The 11,265-nt window shown below is 35.6% G+C and overlaps 1 pseudogene; it reads left to right on the top strand.

The window, feature by feature from the left end:
* Positions 1 to 205: 205 nt before the first annotated feature.
* LOC149241544 (pathogenesis-related protein PR-1 pseudogene) lies at positions 206 to 758 on the top strand (annotated as a pseudogene).
* The last annotated feature ends 10,507 nt before the right edge of the window (positions 759 to 11,265 follow it).

The following is an 11,265-nucleotide window of genomic DNA, read 5'->3' as shown; positions in this document are numbered from 1 at the left end:
CATGTTGCTCCAAAGTCAATATGTTTTTGCGACCAAAACCTTCAATCGCATTCAGAAGAACAGTACTTCCACATGGCTCCTCCTGCAATCACTCCAATCACACCCATTCTTCTTCACCTCTCATCCTATAAATCAGCGGACCTGCTATGCCCAACTGCATCAACCTTCTCTCATAGTAGTGATAAGGCCATTAGAGAGCTTAGAAAGTTAAAGTGGGAAGGAGGACTATGAAGAACCTGATAGTATATCATATCCGATCGCTGTACTTGATCCTTTTGTTGGTTATTCTGTTGTTATGTCTGGGTTCACTAGCTTCTACTGTAAGTGCAAGAGGTGACAATGAGGATTTAGTGTCCCAATTCCTTGTACCCCAAAACCAGGCAAGAGCCCAGGTTGGGGATCCTCCCCTTGTGTGGGATGCCAATGTGGCCAGCTATGCCCAGGCATATGCCAGTAAGAGACGAGGAGACTGCGCTCTGAAACACTCGAATGGGCCATTTGGCGAAAATATTTTCTGGGGAAGTGGAAGTGGTTGGCAACCCAAGGATGCAGTGGCTGCGTGGATCGGGGAGGACCGTTACTTCAACTATCATACTCATTCGTGCAATGGGTTTCAGGAATGCGGGCACTACACTCAAATTGTGTGGAAGAATTCTCGAACGGTGGGCTGCGCTAGGGTCATTTGCAACGACGGTGATACCTTCATGACCTGCAATTACAATCCCCCTGGCAATTATGTTGGTCAAAACCCATACTAAAATTGCATCCAATATGCTTCATTGGCTCCTCACTCTTCCTTGTAGGTAGAGATGTCAATGCTAGAACTGTTGAAGTCAATGTAATTCATTTCATTCCAATAAGCTCTTAGAGTATGCCTGAGAAATTCCATTAGCTCACTGGAAACTGCTATTGTTTTAATTATTCCAATTTTCGATCTAAAGTGATGGGATCATATCAAAACCAAAACATCACTCCCTGCACATTGACTTTTAACTCTTTCATTTTGTATTTAATAATTTGCCGATAGAATCACTACTAATGGGTTCAGTAATGCAAGGGGTTCTATGGAAGGATTGAGCTTGATGTACTCGCATGCAATACTGACATTTTTAGATTTGATCATTTCGTCGTCTGCAGGTAGGTTAGCTGGATTTAATTATTAAGAAACGAAATATAATAGGAAGGAAGTTGGAAACGAATACGGGTAAGATTATTGTAAATCTATTTTAAATATCAAAATTTCAGAGGCAAGAGTTGGTGATGGGACTTACTTTCATATTGAAAAAATAAAATGTAATATTTCTTTTATTTCTCTATGAAAAACTGCAAATGCTTTCCTAATTCTATTTCTCTATGAAAAACTGCAAATGCTTTCCTAATAAAAATTATATTGAAAAATCTAATGATATTTAACATTTTCATTTATCATCATGCCAATCTTAATTTTGGACTGATAAAATTGGAAGGGTAAATCTTTGGTTTGAAACATGTATGTTGGAGGTGTTCATATTTAATATGAATAGGTGGTAGTGGGTGCAACTCTTTCTCAAATATTGGACCTTTGATATATTAAAGCTTACACAATTTATTGTTTTTTTAAATGATTTTGAAATTTTTATAATAATAAAAAGTTTACTTGTTATATAAATTTTATAAATTTAATTTTAATTTAAATTTTGGTAAATTGGATATTGAATAATTTTTTTGAGTAATATTATTGAAATGAAATAAATATGTATAATAAAAATGATTTTTAATTTTTTTATTATAGTTTTGAATTTTTTAATCAGATGGTTGTTCTTATTTATATTTTATTTTATATTAAATATTTATAATGTTATAATGTTAAGAATTAGGTATGTGATATTTTTTTTTTAATATAAAGGGGGGTATTTGTAAGTTTAAGAATGGGTATTTGTAACTTATTTTTCTTGATTTTTAAAAAATTTTTCTAAATGCTTTGGTGAAGAAGTCTGCAATCTGGTGGCTTGTGGAATAAGATATTAGTTGAATAGTCTTGACCTCTTTATGATGTTGAATTAAATGGTACTTTGTGTTGATGTGCTTGGTTCGATCATGGAATCTAAAATTATTAGCCAAGTTGATTGTAAAAGTGTTGTCAATCAAAAGTGGAATAGCATTTAGTTGTTTCTCCTGCAAAACATCTAATATCTTCCCGATCCACACGATCTCCTTTGTTGTTTTTGTAGCAGCCGCATATTCTACCTCTAAAGTGAAATCTACTTGATCAAATTACTTGTGTGATATCTAAGACATATTTGTTGATCCAAAACTAATGAGGGATCTTGAAGTAGACAATCCATTCTCCTTTCCCCCATTAAAGTATGAATCTATATGTCCAACTAATTTTGAAGTCTTCAACCTTGAGTATTTGAGCCGAAAGTCTTGATTTCCTTTTGAAGTAGACAATCCATTCTCCTTACCCCTATTAAAGTATGATATATGTCCAACTAATTTTGCAGTCTTCCACCTTGAGTATTTGAGCCCAAAGTCTTGATTTCCTTTTGAAGTACTTTAGAACTCTCTTTGTAGCACCATAATGTTCTTCATAAGGATTTCACGTGATCTTGGAAAGAACCCCAACTACAAATGAAATGTCTAGTTTTGATAGTAGTAAGGTAGGTAAGGCTCCCCACAAGCTATCTATATTTAGTTGACCCTCAAATTTCCCTTTTTCTAATGTTAGCTTCAGATTTTGTTCCACTAGAGTAGAGAGAGGATTACAATTAGCCATGTCAAAATTGTTCAATAATTCTCTATTGTACTTATTTTGGGAGATGAATACATGCTTTGAATTTCGAGTTAATTCTATACCCAATTAGTAGTGAAAATGTCCCCATGCTTGTCATATCAAAACCCTTCTTCAATTCTTTTTTTATGTATGCAATATATGCTTCATTGTTCCCTATTATCAAAGCCAACTTTCTTAACAAACAAAGTTGCATCATCAGGATTAAAATGCTTGAAATTAATCCTCAAAAGATGCTTAGTTAACTTTTCATACCATGCATGGGTTGTTTTCTTCAAAATATACAAATGCTTGATGAACTTATGTACCTTTAATTCTAGACCCTTCACAACAAATGCTTCTAGTTGAAACATATAAGCATATTATTTCAAGTGCTCATTCAAGAAGGTTGTGTTCACATCCATTTGATGAATCATCCACCTATTCTAAGTAGCCCATTTTTTGTGGGGGTAACCAAAACCAACAATGCACAAATGGTAGGCCATTTTGTCTTGGGAACAAACGTCTCTGCATAGTCTATGCCTTCTTTATGTACAAATCCTTTTGATATAAGCCTCACTTTATGCTGGTCAAGTGAGCCATTTAATTTATACTTTTTTTGGTCGACACACTTATAACCAATTGGTTTAGTTCCAAATAGAGAATCCACCTTTTGGATGGCTTCTTTCCACTCATCATGAGAAGTAGTCTCTTTAAAGGAAGTTGGTTCAAAGTTAATAGATGAATTTGATTCACAATAATAAAAACATACATTTCATTAACATCACATGAATGTAAATTATCTACAACACCTCCATCTTATTTAGTTGAACTTCTAGCCCCTATGTTTCCAACCTCATTAAGATGAACACTTTCAAGTTTCCTTATGAACCACTTTGGTGAACATTTTTTATATGGTGTAGGTTGTTCCACTCACTGAGATGGTGTTGCATTCCCAACAAGGTTCATCCTTTTAATCCTCTCAATCACATCATCCAATTCTAATGAAGTGGCCAAATCTTCTTCATGAGAGGGAGATGTCACTTCAAAAGGATATCATAGAGATTGATCCAAGATAGGAATACCCCTTCAAGATGTGTAATCCGATCATCAAACTCATGATGTGACTTTACATGAGTGAAACTATCTAGAAGATCAAGCTATCACTCAATAGATTTTCTGTTCTTGGTGGATTCAAGAAAAATCACATCTCTAGGATGAACTTTTTATTTACCTCATCATAAAGATGATATGCCTTGGTGGTATTTGAGTACCTCAAGAAGATGTAATTTCGACTCCTTGCACAAAGTTTGTTTGTTTTTCTCCATAGAAACTAATAAATAGCAAGTGGAACTAAACCTCCTGAGATGCCTCACCGAAAGAATGTGGTCGTACCAAATTTCATAAGGATTCTTATTCCTAATAGTATGAGATGGACTCCTATTTTCACATGTATTGCACATATAATTGCATCGGCTTACAACATCAAATTCACATGCTTGAAAAATAACACTCATTGTACTATATTCAAAAGTGTCCCATTCAGTCCCTGAGAGGGAGCTCAATTTGTGACTGTCGTCATAATGAAGTATTATGTACCAATATATTTGACGTTTAAATGCCTCCAATTTATCCATATATGCAAAAGGGGTGTACATAGGCACCTAGAGGTTATAGTGGTACAGTGTAATTGACTCTGAATTGTGCAAATACAAACTAGTCGAATTGTCAATTCCATTAGTTACAAAAAAAAGTGTCTCGCTCATTCTTTCTGCTACACCATTTTTATTAGGGTTATATGGAACAATGTTTTGATGTTTGATTAAGTGCGTGTGAATACGTTTTATATAGATTTCAAACTCATTAGAGGTATATTCCCATCCATTATCAATATAAAGAGTGATAATTCTAGATTGTGCTTCATTTTCAATCCATACATGAAATTTTTCAAATGTTTCAAAAGCTTGAGACATATGTTTTAACAAAAAAACCCAACATGTTCTAATGTATTCATGAATAAACGTTGTGATATATTTATTATCACAAGCAAATGGAATAGGTATGAGGGAATACAAATCGATATGTATCACTTCTAATTTTCTACATGCTATGAAAGTGGAATTATGAAAAGGTTGTTTCCTTTGTTTCCCATGGATACAAGCCCCACATTGCCTCAAGTTCCTTGGAATGGTAAGTAAACTAGAAAACCATTGTTCTTTAGCATATGAAGACTATCATAGTTGGTGTGTCCAAATTTTGCATGCCAAAAAAGACTAGAAGATGATGTGCTTTCATCGTAGTGAGAAAGTGATGTGGTTTCATCCTAGTGAGAAAGATATATAGTATTTTATGCTTGCATAGATAACCTTTTCAACTTCAACAATTTGTCATCCTCCGGTCATGTCATGATAACCATGTTGTCAAAACATCTCCCTATTTCAATTGTTTCATAAAATGTGTGAATGGACTGACCTTATTGTCAAATGTGTACAAGGTACAACAAGTTCCTCATTAACTTAGAAAGATAAAGAACATCATTCAAAAGAAAATCTAGGAATTTGAGTAGTTTAAGCATGATGGTGCCAATTCCTGCAAGTTTGAGACTAGATCTATTTAAAAGTACAATGAACCTTCTATATAGTCATTTAATTCTTCAAAGAAATATTTCTAAAATATCATGTAGTAAATAATACCAATGTCAAGTAACCAAACATCTCTCTAAGAATCAAATAAAGCTTTGAAAAAAATCATTATCTAAGGCAATATTGCAATGAGCAACAACCAATATTTAGGTGATTTACCTTTGTATTCCTTTTGTTCCTACTTGTATTTATCTTCTCAAGCGTGATTATGCGTATTTTTCTTCATGTCGATTCTTATCCCATCAAACATGAGCTAACATCTCATCTTGATTGTGTATATCCCCTTTCATTTGAAATTCTTCTTTTAGTTTCCTCTCTTACTTCCTTCTTTAAAATGATCATGTGATTGATTCTTCACTTCTGAGCCAGGCACATAATATATCTAGTGGGATGAGCTATCTTCTTCCTAAATTCCTTCTCACATTCTTTAATATTGTTCATCAAAAAATCAAAAAAGTTCTCGTCTTCCCACTAGCTTGAAGCAATTCAAGATATTGAGAATATGTAAAGTAAAGGGCTTTAAAGAAGGTCATGAGAGTATATCATAATGGTTGTTACATTAATTTTCTAAATTGATCAAACCCACTTATATCACAACCGTGATTACCTTTACTTTTCTGAACTAATAAACTTTTCTTGTTAGAAGTAGGCCCTCCAGGTTGTTTCAAAGTCAATATGTTTTTGCAACCAAAACCTTCAATCGCATTCGGAGGAACAGTACTTCCACATCATTCATCGTGCAATCACTCCAACCATTCCCACTCGTATTCACCTCTCATCCTATAAATCAAAAGCCCTCCCATGCCCAAATGCATCAACCTTCCCTCATAGTAGTGATAAGGCCATTAGAGGGCTTAGAGAGTTAAAGTGGGAAGGAAGACCATGGAGAACCTGATAGTATATCATATTATATGGTTGTATTTGATCCTTTTGTTGGTTTATCCATTGTTATGTCTGGGTTCACTACCTTCTACTCTAAGTGCAAGAGGTGACAATAAGGATTTAGTGTTCCAATTCCTTGTAACCCAAAATGAGGCAAGAGTGTTGGAAAAATTTTATAGGGGCAAAGGAGAGGAGCCTCACTCAGAAATCAGTTGCGGCAAGTCAATTCTCTAGTTATGGAAAGCAAATCACAGTTGGACAGAAGCTTAATTAAAACACAGAGTTTATTCATGGGAAAACAGAGTAAAAACAAAAATAGTTGTGGTAAAGCTAGACGTGAATGTTTAAAGGCATATCGCAACAAACTAAACTTTGGATTATATTATAAAGCATATGCGAATACATTTGCATAACAAATTGGAGGTCGTTTCTCCAAGTATAAACACAAAAGACTTACTGTGATTTACGCTTCACTGGGGTTGCAGAGTAACTATCTGTAAAATTCTGTAAAACATTTTTTTACTCACCCACCAATATTTCCTCCACAATTTTATCCTCACTAGCTCTTAGACTTACACACTCGACTCCTCTCTACTTTATCAACCATAGAAATGACTTTTTGCTTTCATATTTATCTCAACATACAAATTTGACATTAATACATGACAGAGCCAATCATTAAGACACAAGATGGACAATTTTACATAATAAATGGTTTTCTAAACTTGCAGGTGTTGTGGAGTGTGGGTAACAGTCGCGGAGTGAATGTTTTCCCATAAGTATTTACCAAAATTCATTAAGTGCCTTAAACTCTCTGTTGTGTTTCAGAATGATCAACATTGTACTTCTGCTTAGACTTTAGTCCTTCTACCTGTAAACAAAATCCCAAGCCTGCAATAGTTGACTGGGCAAGCATGGTGTTTGTCAGTGTGTTTAAGGCAGTGGTTGGGATTAATATTTCCAACACCCCCCCTTAATCACAATTGTCACCATTGAGGATTCCCAGACAGTCTCTGAGATAAACAAAACTTTCACATGCTAATGGCTTTGTGAAAATATTAGCAAATTGTTCCTGTGACCTGCAGTGTTGCAACACAATTTCACCATTGTTAATCAACTCTCTAATAAAATGATATTTAGCATCAATGTGCTTGGTCCTCTTCTGAAAGACAGAGGTCTTTGACAGTGCAATTACTGATGTGTTGTCGTAGAAAATAGTTGTCGTTCCCTCTTGGTCGTGGCGAAGATCCCTCAACATCCTTCTCATCCAAACTGCCTGACACGCTGCTACTATTACAGTGACATATTCAACTTTTGTTGTTGACAGTGACACTATTGGTTGCTTCTTGAAGGCCCATGAAATGGCTCTGAAACCAAAATGAAAAACATATCTTGACGTGTTTTTTCTGTCATTGACATTTCCTGCCCAATCACTGTCAGTGTAACCAACCAGCCTGAAATCATTTGTTGCGGTGTACAAAATACCATACTATTTTGTCCCATTGACATACCTTAGAATTATTTTGGTTGCTTGCCAATGCATCTCCTTGGGTGTCTCCATGAACCTTGACACCAAACTCATTGCATACATTATATCTCGCCTAGTGGCAGTCAAATACGTCAATCTTTCTGTCATGCTTTTGTATAATGTCGGATTGACATTTCTGTTGCAAAACTCTTTGCTCAAATTCAACCCCATGGAAGTTGGAGTTGGTGTGGGCTTGCTGTTTTGCATATTAAACCTCTCCAAAATGTCTACTATAATTTTCTTGAGAAATAAAAATTCCATTTTCTATTTGCTTCACTTCTATGCCAACAAAATATCTTAACGACTCCGAGTCAGTCATTTCAAATTCACTTTTCATGACTTCTTTGAAAGCAGCGATGAGGAAATCATCACTGCATGTAAAGATTATATCATCTACACATAAGACAACAATAAGAATATTTCCATCGCTCTCTTTGATGTGGAGAGTAGGCTCACCGTCACATTTGTCGAAACCATTATCCAACAAGTAAGCATCTATCCTACTATACCATCCATGCAGTGCTTGCTTCATCCCATAAAGAGCTTTCCTCAATTGATACACTTTATCTTCTTAGCCTTCTACCTCATAACCAAGTGGTTGTGCAACATACACTTCCTCTTTCAGCACTCCATTCAAGAATGTTGATTTTACGTCCATTTGATACACTTTCCATTTATGTTGTGCAGCAATTGCCACAACTATATGCATTGTCTCCATCCTCGCCACTGGCGCAAATGTCTCTGCATAATCTCTTCCATGTTGTTGCTTGTATCCTTTGACAACTAGCCTCGCTTTGTGCCTTTCAATCTTATCATCGACATTTCTCTTGGTCTTATAGACCCACTTCACTCCAATGACTTCTTTTCCTTGCGGAAGGTTCACTAACTCCCATGTGTCATTCTTTTCTATTGCTTATATTTCTTCCTCCATTTCCGCAACCCATTTTTCTTCTTTGACTGCATCTTCAAAATGGATTGGGTCATCTACATGACAAAATAATGCAAATAAGGAATTTAGACCAACGCTACTACCAACTTCATCTTGCTCATAAATCTCATTTAAATTTTTTAATTTTGGTCTTCCTGTTCTTACTGAAGATGGGCTTGTCATGTCACTTGGTGTTGCGCTTTGCGGCTTTCTTGGAGAAGCACTTGCTTGAGTACGTGGCGTTGTCCTATTATTTGTTGACGATGTTACTTGTTTCTTGCTTTGTTGCGCTTGAATAGGAGTAGAGGGAGTCTATTGGGTCCCTATAATACTAGTGATTACCCCATTACTATTGTAGTTATAACCCTTATTTATATTGTTGTGTGCCTATTACCCACATGTTGTTATTTATGTGCCCCATAGAATCCCTCTATTGTTATTTTTGTGGCTTTATATTATTATTGTTAGGTCGGCTGGATTATATTGTGACTCCTTAGACTCCTATATATAGAAAGGAGGTATTTTCATTTGTATCATCAAAGAATTGTTCATTTATGTAATGTAAAGGAGGTCTTCCCCTCGAAGAGGCTGAATTCTAAGGCGTTGATCTATCTTTTCTTGAGCTGCTTTCATAACATTTGGTATCAGAGCTTTGGATTCTAGGGTTTCGCTGCTCCAAACAGGTCATCGTGGAATTTTCACTATAACTTTATTTCTGTGACGTTTCAGTAATCACAAAAAAACCCATTTGAGAAGAAATTGCTCTGAACCTTGGGTCCGAATTTCAGAGCTTTTCGCGCGATATTTGCGGAGATATGATCTGAGGAAGTTGGTCTTTTTGAAGACTCCTAAATTACATTCAAAACAGGTGACCTGGGGAAAATCGTCATAACTTTCTCTCTGGGGATTGGATTGAAATTTTGTAAGAAGGTACAGAAAGAGGACGGACTGTAGTTTCTTGTATGTGTGTTTCAGATTCAAAAGTTGAAATAGTGACTTGTGGCACGTCGTACAAGTTCGCTCTACTGAACTAGTCTAAAAGCAAGTCACTGTGGGAGATTTCACATAACTCTTCCTTGGAGAATCCAATTTGGGTCAGACTTGTGGCATTGGAAAGAGGACACAGAAGGCTACTACAGGTTGGAATTTCAGAATTGGATGATCTGAAATTACAGAGATACATCAAATTCAATATCAGGCTTCTATAAAGTGAAAAAAGGTGTGTAGTTTTTTTTAAATTTTTGTGTAAGCTTGGTTTAACAGAATTCAAAGGGCATAGTAAAGCATTATTATCGATAACTGATGCCCCGAGGAAAGAAAATGCAAACACCTAGTAAGGAACCTGAAAGCTCTAGCATGACTCATGAAGAAGAAGAAGAAATGCTACATGATATATCAAAATTACAAGAACAAGTGCAACAAATGTCACGCTCACAAAAGCTAACAAAAGCTAAGATAAGTGGCGTGGAATCTAAGATAAATGGCGTGGAATCTAAGATAAAGGGCATGGAAGCTAAGATGGATGATTTGAAGACAGATTTGAGGATAGATTTGAAGGCAGACATGGCAGATTTGAAGACAGATTTGACAAATTTTCTACAAGAAATACTTACTAATGGTGAAAAGGTTGTAAAGGAAACTCATGATGTGAACAAAAGTAATGTTAATCATGATTCCATAGACGCTAATGTTGGATCGAAGACCCACCATATTCCAAAAATCGATATGAGGAAGTTTGATGGCAAGGATCCCGCCACATGGATATTACAGATGGAGCAGTTCTTCGATCTCAATAATGTGCAAAACACACAAAAGGTACGTATGGCAACTGTATATTTGGAACCAAATCAGTTTGTATGGTATCAATGGCTTTGCTCTCGTAAAAATTTATCACTTGGGCAATTTTTACGGAAGAATTGATAGCACATTATGAAGATACAAAAAGCAACACTTTTTTTAGCCAATTGATAAGTCTCAAACAAAAGGGTTCAGTAATGGAGCACATTGAGGAGTTCCAAAAATTGAACATAAGGGTAAAAGATATTCCAGAGGAGCATAGGATTGATGTGTTCATAGGGTCTTTAAAGGATAATATCCAACATGATGTTCGCCTTTGGGAACCTGATTCATTAGAGAAGGAATTCAGGTTAGCAAGAAAAATGGAAAGCAAAATTATGGCAACCAGGAAGCATACCACTCACAACTATAAAGAAGAAAAGGAGCAAGAAAGGTCAAAAGAAGAAGATATACTCCAGGAACAAAGCCTAGATGAAGAAAAAATAAATCCGACCATATCTTGTAATGCATTGGCGGGAATTACCACTCCTCAAACCATCAAGATAGAAGGACAAATCAAGAAGAAAAAGGTAATAGTGTTGATTGATTCAGGAAGCACCCACAATTTTATTCATTGTAGGGTAGCAAAAGAATTGAATTGCTTCCTATATCCAGCACCAGAGTGTCAAGTGATGATTGCAAATGGAGGAACAATAAATTGCTCTGGAAAGTGCCATAATATCAAGCTATCCATGGGAGA

The sequence above is a fragment of the Pinus tabuliformis genome, chromosome 8, assembly GCF_031772625.1.
Source record: "Pinus tabuliformis cultivar Carrire ecotype Pingquan chromosome 8, CPIR1, whole genome shotgun sequence".
Lineage (NCBI taxonomy): Eukaryota > Viridiplantae > Streptophyta > Pinopsida > Pinales > Pinaceae > Pinus > Pinus tabuliformis.
The sequence above is the reverse complement of the archived record's forward strand: the minus strand, read 5'-3'. Positions and strand labels throughout refer to the sequence as shown.